The 10,222-nt window shown below is 43.8% G+C and overlaps 1 non-coding gene across 1 annotated transcript; it reads left to right on the top strand.

Annotated features, from left to right (window-relative positions):
* Positions 1–5,083: 5,083 nt before the first annotated feature.
* Positions 5,084–5,162, top strand: TRNAL-UAG (transfer RNA leucine (anticodon UAG)). The gene has a single exon. It is a non-coding gene; the product is annotated as a tRNA-Leu (tRNA).
* Positions 5,163–10,222: the final 5,060 nt, after the last annotated feature.

The raw sequence follows: 10,222 nt of genomic DNA, 5'->3' as shown, positions 1-10,222 counted from the left end.
CTATATTATATTCTGTTTTGGATGTTTAATGGGCTTTATTATACACTTTTATATTATTTTGGGACTAACCTATTAACCGGAGGCCCAGCCCAGAATTGTTGTTTTTTTGCCTATTTCAGAGTTTCGCAGAAAAAGAATATCAAACGGAGTCCAAACGGAATGAAACCTTCGGGAACGTGATTTTTGGAACGAACGTGATCCAGAGGACTTGGACCCTATGTCAAGAAAGCTACCAGGAAGGCACGAGGTAGGGGGGCGCGCCTACCCCCTGGGCGCGCCCTCCACCCTCGTGGGGCCCACGTTGCTCCACCGACGTACTTCTTCCTCCTATATATACCTACGTACCCCCAAACTACCAGGTACGGAGCCAAAAACCTAATTCCACCGCCGCAACCTTCTGTACTCGTGAGATCCCATCTTGGGGCCTTTTCCGGAGCTTCGCCGGAGGGGGCATTGATCATGGAGGGCTTCTACATCAACACCATAGCCTCTCCGATGATGTGTGAGTAGTTTACCTCAGACCTTCGGGTCCATAGTTATTAGCTCGATGGCTTCTTCTCTCTCTTTGGTTCTCAATACAAAGTTCTCCATGATTCTCGTGGAGATCTATTCGGTGTAATCTTCTTTTACGGTGTGTTTGTTGAGACCGATGAATTATGGGTTTATGATCAAGTTTATCTATGAACAATATTTGAATCTTCTCTGAATTCTTTTATGTATGATTGGTTATCTTTGCAAGTCTCTTCGAATTATCAGTTTGGTTTGGCCTACTAGATTGATCTTTCTTGCAATGGGAGAAGTGCTTAGCTTTGGGTTCAATCTTGCGGTGTCCTTTCCCAGTGACAGCAGGGGCAGCAAGGCACGTATTGTATTGTTGCCATCGAGGATAACAAGATGTGGTTTATATCATATTGCATGAGTTTATCCCTCTACATCATGTCATCTTACTTAAAGCGTTACTCTGTTCTTTTGAACTTAATACTCTAGATGCATGCTGGATAGCGGTCGATGTGTGGAGTAATAATAGTAGATGCAGGCAGGAGTCGGTCTACTTGTCGCGGACGTGATGCCTATATACATGATCATACCTAGATATTCTCATAACTATGCTCAATTCTGTCAATTGCTCAACAGTAATTTGTTCACCCACCGTAATACTTATGCTCTCGAGAGAAGCCACTAGTGAAACCTATGGCCCCCGGGTCTATTTTCCATCATATTAATCTTCCAACACTTAGCTATTTTATTGTCTTTTATTTTACTTTGCATCTTTATCATAAAAATACCAAAAATATTATCTTATCATATCTATCAGATCTCACTTTCGTAAGTGACCGTGAAGGGATTGACAACCCCTTTATTGCGTTGGTTGCGAGGATTTTATTTGTTTGTGTAGGTGCGAGGGACTCGTGCGTGGCCTCCTACTGGATTGATACCTTGGTTCTCAAAAACTGAGGGAAATGCTTACGCTGCTTTACTGCATCACCCTTTCCTCTTCAAGGGAAAACCAACGCAGTGCTCAAGAGGTAGCATGTATACTTGTTCTGTTTGTATCCACTTGATGCAGCATTATGAGTCAATAAAGGGCGCCCTTTATTGATTTTTTTAGCATATCCACAAATCCATACAATGACATGAAATGTTAAAATAACCTACGTTGTTCTACGTGCTATCTCATGCCTTGACATATATTGTACCACCTCTTGTACTCACTCTTAAATTCTCCTATCAATGAAATGATACACATGCTTTGCGTATTCGTGAAAAAAAGTTCTACATGCTATCAAACTACCAAAAACTGGCATGTTGTACTAGTTACGAGTATGGAGAAAGTTCACCGACGGCCACCTGCTTCCTCTTAACTAGGAAGGTGTTGGGGCCCAAGTGCAAGGGTTTTTAGCAAGCAACAATTTCCCTCAAGTGATCTCATGGTTTATCGAACCAACAGAAGCTTAGCAACACAAGCAATGATCAGCACCCGCACACACAGATACAAAGCTTCCTCGCCCTCAACAAGACTAGTGAGATTGTCAGACCCACTAGCTTGCTACTTAGTAAGGATTAAAAGCGGCAACTGAACCACAAAAATACTTGGACTTAATGGCAAGTTGACAGGAATGTAGAAACAAGGAATTAAAAGAGCGTCGATTGAGATTGAAAGTTTTATAGGAAGAAAATGGACTGGGTCGATAGGTTCACTAGTGGTTTCTCTCCAAAAGAAAGCACGGTGTAGTGAACAAATTACAATTGAGCATCGATTAAATTACAATATTTATAACTATGACTATCATGGCATAATCAATATATGAACATCACGTCCCAATATCTATGTACAATTATCCAACTGCATCTATAGCTAATACCACACCAAAGATCACCATCCAGCATGCATCTTAAAGTATGAAGTAAAAACAGAGTATTGCAATAAGTATAATGGCATGAAGTAGATGATATATTGTCTTCACCCTGCGTTCAAAGGACAACTACGCAATCATCTTTTTATCCCTACTGGCAACAACACATCAAGCCTTTTCCACTTTGTGTCACTGCGGTAGCTTACTTGCATGGTGGAACTCAACTATCATACACAACTCCCTCTAAAGATTAAACCCCCAACCCTTGGCTAGAGGAAGAGAGAATAAATCGGAGAGCATATGATTAAGAATTATGTAGCAAAAGAACTAAATAGATATCAAAAGAATTCATGAATAAATCTGATCATAAAGTGATAATTCATATATCCCAACAAACACACCGCAAAAGTTACATTGGTAGGATTACAATCATGTAGGGCAGCTCATGTGATCTTTGTAGAAAAAGCCCGCGAGAGAGAGAGAGAGAGAGAGAGAGAGAGAGCCATCTAGCTACTGTTATGGACCCATGGTCCAAAGGAAGCTACTCCCGAGCGATCACCATGTAATTTCCACCTCCGATAGAGTATCAAAAAGACCTCCAGATTGGATCGCAAAGAAACAAAGGTGTGCGGCGACGGAAAATTTCGAGTGACAAATTCCTAATGGTTTTCGGAAGTATATAAAGGCACAAGAACCGAGAGGCGGTGGATCAGAGTCGGGAGGGGGGCACGTGGCAGGGGGCGCCCCCCTAGGGTGCGTGGGTCCCTGGGTGGTCGCGCTTGTTATGTTGGTTGTTGCTAGAACCTTCCAGACTCGAAACTTTCACTGATTTTTTTTTGGATTTTTAGTCTGTTTATTCTTTTGCAAAGTCAACAACAACAGAAAACATCAGTTGGCACTAGGCACTGGATTAATAGGTTACTCCTGAAAAATAATATAATTTTATGCCAAAACTACGAGTTGTTTTTGGACTTTGTAAACAATAAAGTTTATCGGACTCAAGAACATCCAGAAAAAACCGGCCAAAATTTTGAAGTCCATAAGCTTTCGAGGAGCACCGACATTGGCCAAGGGGCCCCACGTGCCTCCTCCATGCGCCATAGGGGGCGCATCCCCCTGCCGCGTGGCTCCTCTGAACCTCTAATTCACCGCCTCTCGGTCCTTCTGCCATTATATACCTATGAAAACTCGCCCGGATTTTTCGGTCGCCGCACACCTGTGTTTCTTCGCGATCCAATCTGGAGGCCTTTCTTGGTACTCTACCAACGGGGGAAATCATCTCAGTGGCCATCCTCCATCAACTTGAAGGCCATCAAGATCGCTCGTGAGTAGTTTCCTTTGGACCATGGATCTGTAGCGGTGATGGTTCTCTCTCTATCAAAGTACTAGAATGAGAAGATTTAATATCTCTAGCTAGATAGTTCTCTCTCTATGGGTATGTAATAGTGACACACCTTTATTACTCCCTCCATTTCTAAATATAAGCCTTTTTAAAGATTTCAATACAGACTACATATGGATGCATATAGACGTATTTTAGAGTGTAGATTCATTCACTTTGCTTCGTATGCGATTCATATTGGAATCTCCTAAAGGGCTTATATTTAGAAACGGAGGGAGTAGATGGTAATTAAAGTTGCATCACGAGCATAGAGGGGTGATGGCACTAGGGGCCTCATCTAACCAAGTACTTGGATGAGAAGATTTAGCAAGTCTAGCTAGTTCATGCACTACAAATTCCCTTCTATATGACAATGCTTGAGTAGGAATGTAGGATATGGGGAAATTCACGAGACATGCGGCTGCAAACCCTGAGAAACTCTCACCTTCTTGCATCGCATAAATGACGTCAGTGTTGTTGGAGTTTATGATCAGCCTTGTGCATCCAAAGGTTCGAGCCAGGTTCAAACCGAACCGAAGCGCCAAGGCTTCCGCCCAACACAACCTGCCTAGGCTATCCCACAACACTGCACCCACCGATCCCTGAAGCGTATACCGATCATAAGCCGCATCAACGTTGAGTTTTACATAGCCACTGATTGGGCGTGTCCAGCCAGTTCTTTTCACCTTTGCATTTGGAGAATAGACGACAACGAAATTTGACAGAAGAGCTCAAATCGCTACTGTAGTATAATCTGTGTCGGTTGCTGTTTCTGCTCATCCTGTACAAGTTTTCTTCTCTCTCGTCACATGTACCAAGGTGCAACTGCCACAATATGTGGTCTGTTCTTCCGTGCCCAAGAGGCCAGGCTTCATTTGAAGGGAGGCATAACAGACATTCCAACACAGATTCGCTAGCATGGTATGTCCATTGTCTGGACTTGCTACACTGTATACGTCACCAATAAGTTTTTTTTTATAATCTAAACAAAGAAAGAAAATATGACGGTCTTTTCACTCTTTGACAAGCGTGGCTAGGAGTAGTTGTAATGCACTGTTCACCTGCTCCCTGTTTTTGGCGCATGTTCGTTTCTGTCACTAAACCAAAAGAGGTTTCAGATGTACCAGTTCTTGATTATGCCAGATTAAATCCATGTATTACTACATAACTAATAAGATGGGCGCATGATTGTATAAGATCCAATTGGTGCTCCATGGGATCTGAATTTCCTTGTACAACCAGATTCTGCTGTCTGAAGTACCACGTGCCTCCTAAATGGATGTCATCTAAGCACCTCTGAGCAAGTCAAATCGAATATATAAGTTAATAATCTGATAATCACATCAAAGACAGTTTGGCCGAGTGGTCTAAGCGCCAGATTTAGGCTCTGGTCCGAAAGGGCGTGGGTTCAAATCCCACAGCTGTCAATTTTGTTGATTCGTTTTCGTTTTTGTTGAAGTGTATAAATTGTTTCTAAACATCCTTGTGTAATTGCCTTTCCTTTTCTCTCAATGAGAAAAGGAAAAAGCTTCCAATTTAATAATTTCCCATTTAAATATTTTTATTTTGCTTTGTAATATTATATATCACAATGAAACACAATGGGGTTCGACTAGTACACATATTCACGCTTAGAGCATCTACAACCGGACTTGGCAAATCCGGCCCCTCAAACGCCCGCGGGGCACTAATCGGGCACCCCTCAAATATCCACAGTTGCAGCCGGACATCTCATACTAGATTCTCAAATCCATACAAAGATATGTAAATTAAAATAAACCTACGTACTACGTCGATCACCTAGCTACTCGTCGTCGGAGATGTCGACGATCTTTGTGCCCGGCTTCGGCAGAATGGGCGGCAGCTGCAGCTCCGGCCTCCTCACCTCTATTTCCGCGTCGAGTTCGGTGAAGAGCGTGTCGGACTCCGTCTGCTCCCGCCGAAGGAACGCTCGGTTGGCCTTCACATAGGCCTCATCCTGGATGGACTAAAGGATGGCCTGCACTCCGCCATCTCCTCCGACTGGGCGACGGCGAACTTCGCCTCTGCTTGCTCCATGTTGAGGCCCGGCAGCTGCTGCCCCGGCTCCTGTTGCTCCATCGGAGTCATCTGCTCCTCCTCCTCCTCCGGCTCCGGCGAGTCCGAAGGTAGCCCGTCAGCGATGCGGGCGGCGCGCGGCTTGCCTCGCCCGGATCTCCTGCTCAATCTCGTAGCAGCGCTCCGGCGTTAGCATGGCATAGTAGGTGATCTTGGTCCGGACCATGGCGGAGTGCCGGAGCGTGGGCGGAGCGTCGGACCGTGGGCAAAGCGCCGGAGCGGGAGAGGGAGGAGGTGGATGGGTTCGGACTGGTGGCGCAGAGAGGGGGAGGGGATGGGTTAGGATTGTCGGACGACGACCGGCTTAAATACCGGATTTGGTCTTGGGCGGCGAGCCGGAGCGGCGCAATACGACGTTCACCGCGCGGCGACGGACGCGATGTCCGTTAGACAACCGGATTTTCGGGCGTTTCCGCGTGGGAACCCGCCGTCAGACCGACGTGACGGGCATGCCCGGACGTGCCCGGGTGCCCATATCCGCCCCATATTTGGGCTAGATATGAGGAAGCCGATTAGCCCGGGCGTTTGAAACCCGTTTAAGGAGTCTGCTTGGGTCCAAAAAATGTGACCAGACAATGATCGAGCGGCCTGCCCAAACATATGAAACGAGTTTGAGAGGTTCATTTGTAGATGCTCTTAGAGCATCGAAGTATGTCTAACTAGCATGTTTGAAGGGTGGCCACGACGCTTGCATCACATAGTCATGGACATTAACCTATAGTGTTGTAGACACAAAATCAGAAATAATCGGTACTAGAATCGTGTATGTCTATCCTATATGCGTTTATCCTGCAGGCTAAACTTGCCCAATTGCTCATAGTCCAGGGTAGAAATAGGTCTCACAAAAAGAATTAGAAGAACTTGAGGGAAGAGAATTTTTTTTGGACAGAAGAGGGTCTCTCGGAGGTTCAAATCCCACATCTCTCATTTTTCTTGTTTCGTTTTCGTTTTTGTATAAGTGTATAAGTTGTTTGTAAACACCCTGGTATTGTTGTGTAATTGCCTTTTATTTTCTCCCAATGCAAAAAAAAGAGTTAACCAATTTAATAACTCCCGATTGATATATTTTTATTTTGCTTTATAATATTATATTACAACTAAACGCAATGGGGTTCGACTAGTACGTCTCAAGGTGCTCTTTTTTATTTTGCTTTATAATATTATATTACTCCCTCCGTTCGAAAATACTTGTCAGCGAAATGGATGTATCTAGACGTATTTTAATTCTAGATACATCCATTTTTATACATTTATGCGACAAGTATTTCTGAACGGAGGAAGTACAACTAAACGCAATGGGGTTCGACTAGCACGTCTCAAGGTGCTTTGCTCACATATTCACGTTTAGAGCATCGAAGCATGTCTAACTAGCACGTCTTAAGGGTCACCACGACGCTTGCATCACACGGTCATGGACATCGAGCTATAGTTGTTGTACACAAAATCAAAAATAATCGGTACTACTCCCTCCGATCGAAATTACTTGTCTCGAAAATGGATGTATCTGGAACTAAAATACGTCTAGATACATCCATTTCTGCAAGTAATTCCGAACGGAGGGAGTAGCTAGCAAGCTATCGTGTCTGTCTGTCCTATATACATTTATTATGCAGGCTAAACTTGGCCAATTGCTCATAGTCCAGGGTAGAAATAGGTCTCGCAAAAAGAAAAGGAAGAACTTGAGGGAAGAGATATTCGTTGGACAGAAGATCTTTCGGAGGTGCTCATAAAAGTAGGATGTGCGTGCGTGCATTTATAGGGTTGAGTGTATGCTCATGTATGTGAGCGACTTTTATTGTAACTGCATTATGACCAAAACATGTCCAGACACAATTGATTAATTATTAATAGCTAACGGCATAGGCAAACGAGTCAAGAATGAATGTGATTACTTGGGGACAAGCACGTCCATGAGGTCGGCGGTGACACCACAATGCTCCGTCATCTGCTGATCTATGCCGGTCACAGGGGACTTCTTGTTGATCCTCTTGAACGCATTCTCACATGCATCGCCGACGACTTTTGCGAGTGACACAACCTTTGAGGCACCGGCATAGTCCGCATACTCAAAGGCGAGGCGGGCTTGTAGGTCGAGGTCGTTGTGTGCGCCAATGTAGGCATTGTGGCAAACAAGTAGCGTGTCCTCCTCCGGTGTGCCCTCTTTTTCCTCGGCCAACTCAGCGATGACCCTGTCGTTTGTAGACGATGGAGATTGCGATCTCCAGTGCAATGCTAGTGAGGTCATGCTCGGTGGTGCCATAGGCACTCTTTGGATTAGCGCTCAGCATAGCCAAGCAGACCGTGGCGTTATTTGTCTTCCTGCATGTGCGGGAAATAAAGTCGGCGTCGGCATGGGCGGTGGGGAGGGCATCGAAGGACATGGCGGCGAGAACAATGAGAGCCATAGCTGTGGATGTTGTGGCACTCGTCATTGTTGTTTGCACTTTGCACCTAGCTAGACGTTTTTGTGGTAGTGTAGTACACGACGGCTCTTCTTTTATACTCCACTAGTAAATGGATACGTGCAAATGCACGTCGATATTATGTAGGATATTAATCAAGAGTTACAAAAAGGTAAGATATTTCTCACAAAAAAAACAACAAAAAGGTAAGATATTAATTGCATGATGACATTAGGGAGGATAATATTGTTTAGGAAGGTAGATAATAATTGCATGTTAATTTTGTGATTAGTGCTGAAATTAATATTTGATATGAAATTGATTGCCAGCTAAACATGTTGAGCGCTCATCATTGGAGCAATTTAGGTCCTTGGATGCACATGGTTTAATGGTCGAGATTAGTTGGATCCCTTTGAGTCTTTTTATACCGATATAGATATAGATGTAAGACATCACGCAAGAGAAAATCTGCCTTACCTATGCTATATGTCTCTTACTACATTGTGTAATAGAGAATGTAATAAAAATGAAAGGTCTAAATGGTAAAGTAGTACTCGTTTGGCCACCGACCAAAAAGCTGAGAGCAAGGTAGTCTAGTAATTGCACCCATTCTTTAAAAAAAGTAGTAACTACACTGCACCATTAATTTGGGCATTAATCTCCATAGTTATTTGCTCATACATCCGTTTCACATGTCATTTATTGTAAGTGTAGAAGTAGTGGTTGATAACGCAGTCTTATCTTAAGTCTACCATATAATCTAGAGAAAACAATAAAAATCATGTATAATGGGTTATCTCTTAGCCTTACTAAATGACCCATTGCGCCAATTGGCATAGAGACCAACTCCAACCTGCAAGTTAAGCGAACTATATGATACTTAGAATGAAAGACAAGTGAACTATTTGAAGAGACGAAGAACACAAGCAACTAAAACAAACGAACATTTAGGTGAATTGTTTGTTGGGGGTTTGTAGCTGCATTGCACGTGCTCGTCGAACTATACTTGCTTCCGACATGCCATTGGGCAACCGAGAAGGACCTCAGCGCCCCTCTGGAAGGGCTTCCTCTCTTGGAACCCCAAGAGCATCACTTGGGGGAGGAGTCTCCATGACAGGTGGACCGTGGGCTTTATCAAGACAACTATCATGCGGCGGCTTCGTGCGCGCGCTCGATGTTTCTCACGCTCGCCCGCACGGGGCGGCTAGTCGGACCCGCATGCTCATTTGTTGTGTATATATTTACATGCATGGGACCGGTATGATGGTATTGCATGCCTGGTCTAGCAGCATGGGGTTGTGGGTGGATGATGACCCACAAGTCTAGGGGATTAGTCCTTTCGATAAGTAAGAGTGTCGAACTCAACGAGGAGAAGGACCTGATAAGCGATTTCGGCAAGATATTCTGTGCAGGTGCTGTGAAGTACTAGTAACAAATAGTTGGATAACAAGATAATTGATAGCAAGTAACAAGTAACCAAAGTAATAATGTGCAGCAAAGTGGCCCAATCCTTTTATTGCAAAGGACAAACCCGAAGTACTTCTTATATTAAGAAAAACATTCTTGAGGACACATGAGAATTTTGTCTAGTTGCATTCATCGTGTTTAGTTGATTCACGTTCACTACTTTGATAAATTGTTATGTAGGTGGACCGGTGCTAAGGTGACGTTCTTACTTGAACAAGTAACCCACTTATGATTACCCCCTGTCGCAAGCATCCGCAACTACGAAAGAAAAATTAAGATAAATCTAACCATAACATGAAACATATGGATCCAAATCATCCCCTTACGAAATAGCGCATAAACTAGGGTTTAAGATTTTGTCACTCTCGCAAACCATCATCTACTTACTACTCCACATTGCCTTCCCCTAAGCCCAACCATGGCAATGTGTCATGTAGTCGACGTTCACATGACACCACTAGAGGAAGAACAACATACACTTCATCAAAATATTTAACGGATATCAACTTCACATGATTACT

Source organism: Triticum aestivum, chromosome 2D (assembly GCF_018294505.1).
Source record: "Triticum aestivum cultivar Chinese Spring chromosome 2D, IWGSC CS RefSeq v2.1, whole genome shotgun sequence".
Classification (NCBI taxonomy): domain Eukaryota; kingdom Viridiplantae; phylum Streptophyta; class Magnoliopsida; order Poales; family Poaceae; genus Triticum; species Triticum aestivum.
Note: the sequence above shows the minus strand (reverse complement) of the source record. Positions and strands in the feature narration are given on the sequence as shown.